The 11,389-nt window shown below is 37.0% G+C and overlaps 1 protein-coding gene across 1 annotated transcript in view; it reads left to right on the top strand.

Annotated features, from left to right (window-relative positions):
- The first annotated feature begins 7,606 nt into the window (after positions 1-7,606).
- hpcal1 (hippocalcin-like 1) overlaps positions 7,607-11,389 on the top strand; it is a 19,666-nt gene continuing 15,883 nt past the window's right edge. Inside the window, exon 1 of the mRNA XM_015042704.1 lies at positions 7,607-7,944. The gene's annotated coding sequence lies outside the window, so the exon portion shown is untranslated. The remainder of the gene's footprint in view (positions 7,945-11,389) is intronic.

The raw sequence follows: 11,389 nt of genomic DNA on the forward strand, positions 1-11,389 counted from the left end.
AATTGAAAAAAAAATGGTTTTTAAAAATTCCCTAAAAAAAAAAAAAAAAAAAAAAAAAAAAACTAAAAACCTTGGTGAATGAATATTGATGTATAACAACACAAATAGTTCAATGTGTAAGAGTGACAAAAAAAAAAAATTAAAAGCAGAGACAATCTGCAAAGATATTCTAATATATGGACAGAAACACTTTATTCGTTTTCCATGAACACCTATTTTCATCAAAATTTGGACTTATTTTGGCGGTCGACCTTTTTTTCTTTGTTGTGATTGCAAAGGCTGCAGTGAACCTGCTTTTTGGTTTTTTTTTTTTTTTTTTTTTTTTTTTTTATCAGGGCAAGTGGATTTTATAAACAACCGATCTATTTGCTCACATCTTTTGCAATCAGCTTGTGAAATCTGGCAGCGGCTCCAGATGAAAATAAAATAAGCAGAAAATTAAAACGGAAGAGCTGAGAAACCAAACAAATATGAGGAAATTATTCATAACCAGACAAAAAGAAACAAAAACAAAAAAACTATATGGTGAAAGTAATTTGTGATACCAAAAAAGAAAACTTGCAGAAAACCTGCCTGGCAGCAATAGGAGCTCTTACCTAATCAGTTATTAAGTTCAAAGGTCAGTGCTTTAATCAGCTGGAAACACTGGTTGTTTAAAACGATCATTATTAACAATTGTTTGCTTCATATTTTTAAGCATAAAATGCATCTTTGTGTAGTCTCCTGATTGTGATATTTTCAGATGGAACATGACATGAGGATTTGTGAAAGACAGTAGTTTTAGCGTTATCAGCTGTGTGCTTTGCACGGTGTAATCAGGGCTTATCTCGAGACTTCTTAGTCACATTTCTCAACCTGCAGTACAGCTTGTTGCTCTCAGTCGTTTCACAAAGAGTTCAGAAAACTGCTGTTTCAAACTAGGCTTTCAGCATGATTCGACTGCAGATTCATATCCGAACTGTCCGGGTGTTTACCTCCTCCAGCGCGTAATTAGAAGAGATTTATTAGGAAACCGAATGATTAGAATTTGGTGCAAAATGTAATGGGTTGAAACAAATAAGGAATAAATATCTTATGTGAAATATTTCTACATATAACAATTATACTCATATCCTGTTTGTTGGCCGACTTTAATGTCTTGAAAATTCCTACAAGGAAATTAATAGTAGTTGTCCCTCAGTGAAGCAATTTGGCCTAAAAAAAAAAAAAAAAAGACATATTTTTTTGAATTTACAATTAAAATTGTTATAAGTTTATCTAGATAGTTAGAGAAATGAAATAAACAACTGATAGCTAACATGTGTCCATCTATTCATATGTTCATACCTGTTTGGCCCTCGTAGGGTCATGTCTCCACCGGTTGTTGAGCAACAGACAGCATAAACCCTGGAGAGGCTACCAGTCCATCAAAAGCCACTGATAACACTTTTTTAAATTTATTTATTTAAGTTTTGCCTTGTGGCACTCTCCAGTGTGTTCACCGAGGGCAGAAACTCATGCCACCCATATCAAAAATAATCACTGCTCATGTTATCCTCCATATACATACCCCACCCTCCCATCTCAAAATGTCTTGAGCCTGCTGGGACGCTGTGAAACCTCTGAGCCACAATCAGTCTCATCCGCCATGGGAGGAAGTTCAACTGCTTCCCAGCTCTCTCACCTGGCTCCCACTGAACTAATAAGACATATATCTACAATGTTCTACTATTCTATTTCTAGAATAACAGCACTTTATGAGCTTGTCTATCTGTTTGCTTCCCACTTCTTTCTTTATTCAGTCACTGTGACCTATATTTTTGCGTGTTTTTGTTTGTTTTCTTTTTTTTTGCCCATTTGTTCAGTTGCACTCCCAGAAAATGTTCATAGGGGTGGCCAGACAAGGCCAGTAATAGTTTCAGGGGGGCACAACTAAGATTTTTTTTTTTCTTTTAGCTAAAGTAGCAATACATGGTACATTTTTGTCTTCATTGAAGAAGATAAATCGGTATGCCTTCCTATGTTGGGAACACACCTGCATTTGTTGTTCTAGTTCTTTCTTTTAGACGTGTGTTGCACTGTGACTCCGTGAGGAGCAAAATTTCAATTTGTCCGTGTGTCTCTAGCAAGGTGACACTAAAGCTGATTTTGATTTACAGTATCCTTTCTCTCTAAGCTCTGCTGTCTTTTCCTTTTTGCCACATTTATTCTTTCATTCAATTATTAGTAGGCATATCCTTTCAGAGAGAAAATTGTTCCTGTTTTTTCACTTTTGCTGAAGTATCTAAGAGCAAAGTTGGATCCAGTTTTGGAAGTGATGTTAACTGTTAGATGAAGATGCATCTCAAAGAAACGAGACAATGAAAGCTTCATAAATCACCTGAGACAAGCATTCTGCATCACTTCATGCAGCTTTCTCCTGCAGTTTGCTCACCTATTAGTCAATCAGGTTGAGCAAACATTGACTGAAAGTCCAGTCACAATGAAGTCATGCACCGGGTATCGCTGTGTCATAAACTGATTCGCCATATTGTTCTCCTGCTTTATCAACAGATGATAGACACTTTAAACCAGACATGTTTGCTCTGATACAACCTTTCCACAGAAGGAGGTCAAAGGTCATTCATAACAGATAAAATATCCCATAATTAACCATTTTAATCAGCTCATTTAACAAGACGGAAAGAGAGGTTGTTGTCCAGTTTTAAAATGGTCAATTTTACTTCCTGGTACATCTAATCATTGTAATGTGTCATTACGGATAACGTTTAAATTTAATAAACAATTTTAGAAATTTTTTTTTTCCCATTCTCATGAACAGCTTTATTTGCAGACAGTGCAGTCGATTGAGTGCAATAAAAAGTGCAGGAGAGCAATTGTGATAAGAAAAGTGAAGGTTTTATGTCGCTTATCAGCACCAAATAATTCTACTGTTTGAGCCCTACTTATATAATTGCACTTTCTATCTTAAATTGAACAAATCTGGATTTTTAAGACAGCATTTACCCTGAGAAAAAGTTAATGCATGCAATAAAAATGGCAGTCATAAAATCTTGTCTGGTATTTGTTTTCCATGATATTTTCAGTTTTGGTAAAGCTCTGTAGTTGCTAAATGTTTAATGTATTTGCATTATGTGTGTTTTGCCAAATACCTTCAGGAGATTTCTACTGTTTGCAGTGGTAGAGTTAAACTGGTGCACCAGTCCTCACCAGTCGGCCTGAGATCAGACAGAAGTGATCAGAGTGCCGTTTACACTCACCTGAACCCCTTCAAAATGTGTAAAAAGGCTTCAAACATATTCATGTTTTATTGCTGTTGCATAGCCTCACACATCTTTGTGTTCTTCTAATGTTGCTATTACGTTAACGTAATACCTCTATGTCTGCAACGCTCTCAAAAGCATTTAAAGGAACACTGCCACACCACAGTCAAGATAAACCGTGAATCCAGCAGAATCATCAGTTGTAACTATAGATGGGGGCAATGGCCCCTCAGTCTGTTAAATGTAAAGATAGTCAGTTCAATAGCTAACCAAGGTCTTGCTGAGAATGAAGCGGAAGAGTAAATTTACTTTGCTGTCCCAGAGGAAGGACAAAGGGTCAGAGAGATGTAGAAAGAGTTTAACGATGAGAAATGTTAAGATCTAATAAAAACAAACAAAAACACCTTGAGTATGAAACAGTCTTTCTGATTCTATGTAGATATTATTATTATTATTATTATTATTATTATTATTATTATTATTATTATTATTATTATTATTATTATTATTAATTTTTTTATTATTATTATTATTATTATTATTATTATTATTATTATTATTATTATTGTTATTATATTGTCATATTCTGAAAATCACTTTTTGAGCAAAAAAAAGGACTTAGGCCATTACGTTAGGAATGTTGTTAATGTAGCTGTTAATGTGAAGTTTTTTTTTTTTGGTTTTTTTTGGTGGTAAAAATGTGATGTAACAAACTATTTGTGATCAATAGGATGGTATGACACAGCATCGCACCACTACATCCTAGCAGGTAAACTTCTTTATAATTGGCTGGAGGGAAACTGTCCCCATGATAACTGCCCTCCACCCCCCACCGGGTCTAAGCCAGCCTCAGCCTCACTCGTCCCATGAAGCCCACCTATCAGAGGAGCTTCAGATGCGACCTACTTAATTTCCAGTAACAATTATGTTAAAGCAGAATGGAGAGCAGCTGGTGCCCTCTACTGGACGAATACATCTCCACTGATTTGCACTTTTTAGTTTAGTATTTCATCAAAACTTTGGTGTTTTTTTGGTGTGTGTGTTTTGTTTTGTTTTCTTTCTTTTTGTATGTGTGTTGCTAGTGTTGTGCGTTTGAGTTCACTATATTATACATTTTAATGCAAATTATTCTGTCATTAACCATTTTAAGTTGCAGGGCTTAATTCACACTGAATTTCAGGGACATCGATTTCATCAGCACCATTATTCATTAAACAAACATGAATTTAAAAGCTTTGAGTGATAAGTAAAGCTTATAATTTAATAATATAGGACAGAATAAAATAGAATAGACAAGTCACTTTTAGGCACTGATATCTTAAATTAATAATTTTCTACATGACTTCATCTCTCTCTCTCATCCAGGGAGGGATTTTTTTCCAACTCTTGATGCAACATTGATTTTGTATTAAGTTGTCATGTTGACCTCTGGAAATAGGCACCAGCACTCCTGGCAACCCTTCTAGGAATAAGGGTGTAAAATAATGGGTGGATGTAAATTGCCATGTTAAACAAATGTAAATAAATTAAGTTTGATAAGCTTAATTTGGTTACATGTAACAAATTAGCAAAAAAAATGTTTTAAGTTGACTAACTTTTTTTTTCAACCTTCCTGTTATGTTGCGGGTCAAATTAACCCGTTTTAAAGTTGTTGTTTTTTTTAATTAAAAATAGTTGAAAGTTAGTTGTTGTTTTTTTTTGCATGAAACTTTTTCTATTTGTCTTAATAGGTAGACTGTACATGTAAATTGAAAATGTATTCATTTTACACATTTGCAACCCCTCCCTCTACATTTTACATATACTGTTTGGGTCAATTTGGCCTGGCAGTCAAGTTGAAGGGTAAAGAAGATAAAAAAAAATGTCCATTTATATATGTTTCCTTGCAGCCATGAACCACATTTCACCACACACACATACATGCACACGTGCACGCACACAAGCCCACTTTCTGACTATTCTCTTTACTTCATTAGTAAACTGCGAGAAAGCAGGTGTTCATGCAACTTTTGATGGGAACTTTTTCCGTTCCCGTGGGCAAACTCCACCCACACTGAGTGGACAGTCAGCAGAACTGAGGGGAAAACATAAATACTCCCTGCATGACTCATTTGTCTTGATTTTAATCAGCGGGTCAATTTGACCCAGAACAGTATACGTGTCTCAAGTTCAATTATAAAGATCACCCATTGAAAAAAACATTCAAAATGTAATATAAAAAAAACCTACAAAAAATCAATTTCAATGATAATTATTTTTTTTTTGTCTGCTGGTTTTTTAAGTGGACATTAAAAATGTAAATTACAAATGAGTAGATGAGTAAGTTGTTGTCATTGATCCTTTATTTGTGAGAAACACAAAAACACCTTTGCACAAATATTGATTGAAATTGTTAGTACTGGAGTTAATGATCAGATACAAAAATGTTTTTGAGGATATTTTTGGTTTCTACTGCATGAATAAACACTCCACAGGTCAACTTGACCCAGTAATATTATTTCTGTACCTTAGAAACGAACATAACAGGAGGGTTAAATTAGTCATGTTGACCTATTTCTAGAGGTCAACATGACATCCTCTTTACAATGTCATGCTTTTAGAAGGTAATGAATTTAATATCTAATCTAATTGTGTTTATAGACTTGGACAATTATCTTGTCCACAGTTTTTCTGATGTTTTTCAGTTTTACGATTTTGTTAATGTACATCTACAGGCTCCCAATCAGCAATCTCATCCCCTTTCTGCTTAGGAGAATATTTAAATTTAAACATTATTTTAGCAATATCAGACTGTCAATATCAAGTGTCAAACTGGGTGCAGCAACAAAAGCAACTTCAGGTGTTTATAACTACCTGTGATCCCCTCCTCCATCTGTATTGTACTCATGCTCAGGTCTAGATAAACACTCTATGTGCTTACAGAAACAGGTGTCAGGCTTCAGCAGGTTGTACACACACACACGCACGTATACAAGCAAACACACATACATACACTCATGGTTAATTATTTATCCACCCACTGTACCGCTGACATACACACCATCCTGCCTGGAGGGTCACCAGAGAAGTTTCTGATGGAGGATCAACAGAAAGGCCCTGACAGAAGGCTTACAATAAATTAGAATAGCATTATAAAAGTGATTTATTTTCATGAATAAGTTTAAACAGTTAAAAATCAAATACTGTCTGATGACATGGATCCCCAAACCTTGAGGAAACGTCATGTGAATCGTGTCTCCACTCCGTCCGGTTAATGCTCCTGACTCTGGGAGCTCGATCTCCAAATGAAATGAAAAACATACTTTAATATTTTAAAAAGGAAGATATTCGATCATTGAGCATAAGTCGAGCCATTTCTCTCTTTGGCCGTAATGAGATGTTTCTGATGTTGTCCCTGGTTTAGGAGTGGTTTAAAAGCAGAAATGTGTGTGTGAAGGCTACTGCAGCTCTGACTTTTCAGCTGAAGTCTCAGAGTCAGCAATGACTTTGCTTCACAACCCCACCAAGGCTGTTTTCATCCCTCCTGTTTGTGCATTTAATTTTTTTTTTTACCAGACTTTTTCCTTCCACTAAATTTTCCTTTGATATTCATAGAAACAAGCATGGACTGTGCAATGTATGGCTGTGAAGTCAGTGTAGTCCATAATATCACATTTATTTATGAAACTAACATTGTCATTGACTTCTTATTCCAAATATTTAAAATTTCTGACAAAATAAACTCTAGGTTTTCCTCGGCTACATGCTAAGAGACATTAGAGCTTGAAATATAACACTTCATGTGTAATCATCTGTATGAGTTCCACTTTTTGAACTGAACTTCTGAAATAAGTTTACTGTTATGTGACACATCAATTTATGGAGTTGGACATGTCTGATCAAATATGAGAAGCTGATTGTAAATGTTTGAAAAGTAGGAACTGGTTATCAAACGTGCTTGTATATTGTCAACTTCCCACAACTTCTGACAGAACTGAACAGACAGAGCGATAAGTGAAGAACATATCTCATAACTCGCATCTACGGTGCACTTGTGCTACGTTTGCGTAACTGTCACGATTTTGCCCTGAAATGCGCACAGTTTATTTTAGATATTGCGCTAATAATAGTCCTCAGAGATATTTTTCCACAGTGTGTGTTTCTGGTGGTGTGGAAGCAGCGAGTCTGGCCGGATCCATTCAGCGCGCGGGGGCGTCGAGGAGCAACATCGAGAAACTGTAAATATTTTCCCCTCCGTATACGATGGGCTTCGAGCAGGAGTTTTTCTCTCTTTGCTGTTTTATAAGGCTTCTATGAGTTGTAAAATATTTACACAGTTCCAGCAGCCGTTGGGAGTCGGTTTTAATTGTTTTCTGAAAGAAAAAAAAGCCCCCCTTTTGAGTTGATTTGGTGGAGTCGGATGAAAACCGAGCTGTGTGTGTGCCACATCTTCCACTAAATGATAAAGCCACTTCAAACTGCTGAGGCCGAGCTTAAACAGAGACGTGTAAGTCCATGCAGCTCAAATACGGCTTTTCTTTCTCACTTTCACCTGAGGCCGCTCAGACTCAGTGGAGCATCGTGTATTTTTGGCTTTTTGCTTTTTCTTTAAACCGCTATAAGTTGACGCGTATAAGTTAGGCTGCCTGGAACGGAATAAAGTGGGAAAGTGGAGCTGAATAAAGTGGACAGTTTTCTAACCAGGAGCCAAACCTGTACAGAGGTAAGTTTTAGTTGAGTTTACTGTATTATTTTTCTACTGTAACGTCCAGTGTGTCACAGTCTGGTCAGTTGGACTTCTGATGCAAGCCAAGACCCGACAGAGGCGGGTTTTACAGACGGACAACACCCATTCTGGACTCTCACACATCACACCTCCTCTGAAAAGTTTATTAAGACACTAGATGTCACAGAGGAGAGTTCATCCCAAATTTTGACACAATTGAACAATTAAAAATAATTTGAATAACAGTAATAATACAGTTTGACAAAAAACAACACCATGGCTTCACTAGTTCCATCTTTTTTTATTATAGTGAAATGGTAAAAATATATATTATACTTGCAGACACTTCTTTGTGTCTAATAAATCAACGTGCACCCAGCTTAAATAGATCTGCTATTTACCAGCATCAGTGGCTTTAAGTTGTCATTTTTTCTACAGGACTTTCCGTTTCTCAGCTTTCTGACCTCAGGATTGCTTTTCTGGCTACATGACCTGATTCTGGCCAAGCTCCCGCTGTTAAACAGATGGCCTCACAGTTGACTCCCAAAAATATTTGGTATATAGAGAAAGTTTATGGTCAGCTTAATAACTACAAGGTGCCCATGTTGTTGGGTTGCAAGACAAGCCCAAACCATGACGTAGCCACCTCCGTGCTGCGAAACCCCCACAGTTTTGCAGAGGGCTTTGCAAAAAACACACAGCTGCCACTATGGACATGATGAAGTCGTGTTATTCCTTATTATTTCCCCAAATGCAACTTTGGAAACCTAAGTTGTGCTGTCCTCTTTTTCAAAAGAGGATTCATCTTCCAGACAACTAAAATGATGGGCATGGCATTGTTTAGAAAAAGTCTTGAAACCCTTCCCAGATTAGGTACTTCTCGAAGGTCATTGTTGATGTCTTTTCACATTGTAATTGTATTAACACACAACTGGATGCTCCAGCTGCCATAATAGAGTTGGTCACACCTCCTGATGACCTGAATCCACACGAAGGAATCTGTGCACTCGATGAGCACAACCTGGTTGCTGCTTTCCCTGTGAACTCCAATGAACATTTCTACTGAACAGGTTAAATCTTGCTTGAAATGTTGAAATTTACAAACTAAAATTTAAGTTTCATACATTCAGATGTTTATGAAATCAATACATTCAAAATGTATTCATTTGACATTTTAAACATTAGCTATTTGCCTAAAATGTTAGTTTTAATAAAGGGGGGGAAAAAGACAAAACTGAAGCAAATGGAAGCAGAACAAAAAGTGTCTGCTTCCAACTTGGCAGCTCTTAAAGTTGAACATTTTAAAAGCACTTGCTGAAAACGTGCTTTGTTTTCTTTGGTCCTAATGTACCGTATCTGGTTTTACTATTCTGTTGCCTTGACTACTGGTGTGTGTCAGGGGACATCATCCTGATCTGCTGCCCGATTTTCACTGACACGGGTAAAGAGAGGCTGGGCTGGAAGCGAGAATTTTCCGGAGGCTCGGTTTTCTCATTTTCTTCCTTATGTTCTGGCTATTCACCCACCTGCTGCAGTATTGACTGCAGGAGCCAGAAATAGTTCAAGATGAACTTTTGTTCATCCACACAAAACAGGAATACAATATGGTCTGTGCTTCACATTAGTTCATATTTTTAGTCTTCTTTAAAAAAAAAAATGGTCAGAAAGCTTTGCCTAAATCGAGAGTTTTCTAAACACATTAGAGCCATGCGTGCTTCTTTGTGTGCTTTGGAGTTTCTGTGCTGTTTAATTTTTTTGCGAAGCGATAAAAGCTGGGTAGCTCTTGAATTGCTACAAAATGGAGCTGTATTTCCCTCAGCCTATTGACTGGCAATGTTGACACCTTGAGATGCCATGAGACCTAAATTCTGAACATCATGGCATGGAGTGCATCCCAGTTTTCCATGTCTGGCATATAACCATTCATATTAGCTTTTAAACTGGTTATATTGATCCTGTGTCCAGACAGAGGGATAAACAGTAGCCTAGCATCATGACCTGTTTGTTCTGAAGATCCTGCAGCTTCCACTTCATCTTCCTAACATGGCGCCTCCTCACTCTGACTCTCATACTGATAGGAGGAACCACAGAGCTCTGTTAGGTTAAAGCTCATCTTCTGAAGTTGGGATACTTTTCCTCCAACAGGTTCCAGAGGAATCACCTCAAACCAGATGTTGGACTGGTTCAACATCACTGTCATTTGTGAATGTTAGAGCCTCATTTTCAACAGTGGAGCTCTAAAGGTTAAAAAAAGGTCATTTTGGAGAAAGTCTCATCAACATCAATATTTCCACTAAAAAAAAAGTTTGATAAAGGAAAAGCCTCTCAGACTCTGAGCCCGACAGCACCAAACTATTTTTTATATTAGACAATTAATTTCATTTCACATAATTATCGCGGTAGAAGCCATTTGTTTGTTGTGAATGACGTATACTCACAAAGAACGAGATAATTAGTCCAAGTTTGTTCAGAAGTAAAACAACCCTTTTAGCCGGGTGAAGCACACCCGTTGCAACGAGCCGAGCAGGGACTACATTAAAAACATAACATTCAGTCCGTTACGATATTAGGTTTTCAGGATTGATATTTATTTTTGCGATTATTAATAAGAGCTCCCCAAAGACAGCGGTGGTTGATTAGTTAATTTTAAACTCCTGCTCTGCTAGTTATTATGGTAATGAACCAAAACGCACAGAATTGCGCAACGCCTTGTTGAAACAATAATCACTGAGATTATTATTGTTTTGTTTTGTTGATTTTTTTTTTCTGTTGTTCTTTAATAAAGTTACGAACGTTTTGATTAGGAGTCGGAAGAGGACGTGCGTCCTGGCGGCGTTCAGTTTGTCACTCAAAACCTTCCGCGATCGACGTGTTGCGCCCCTGCTCTAGCAAAGCACGAAGAGTTCAGAAACGGTATGAAATGGGGAAAAAGCTATTAACTGATTAAGTCGTGTTTTAGATTGTTCTTGAAAAACTAATAAGTCACGGCTTATTAAAATGTGAATACGTGAACCAGATCCTCCTAAACATTGGGCCCTGCAAATATCCCCGAGACAACGCCAAATCACTAACTGCACATTGCGGTAAGATGGCCCAAGTGGCTTACTTACAGCCCAGTCTTTTTCTCCACTGAAAATAATTAAAGCATTACATTGTGCAGCGCTTTGAAGAAGAGATCTGCTTGAACATTAAAAAGCCCGTTTATCCTCTCACTTCCAAAACACTCAGTGTTATTTAAACACAGAGTAAATCATATCAGACAATTTATATATATTTAGAATCATCACTCATCTCCCTTTTAGGTCACTTTTCCCACCCCCCCCTCTATCCTTGTGCATAAAGCTTAAAACAGAAAACAAGCTGAGCCTAAAAACGGAAAACGGCAGTAAAAAAAAAAAAAAAAAAAAAAACTGGCCGGGGGTTTTAAGGAAACATCACAAGG

This window comes from Poecilia latipinna, unplaced genomic scaffold, assembly GCF_001443285.1.
Source record: "Poecilia latipinna isolate Pla-1442-1.1 unplaced genomic scaffold, P_latipinna-1.0 Scaffold599, whole genome shotgun sequence".
Lineage (NCBI taxonomy): Eukaryota > Metazoa > Chordata > Actinopteri > Cyprinodontiformes > Poeciliidae > Poecilia > Poecilia latipinna.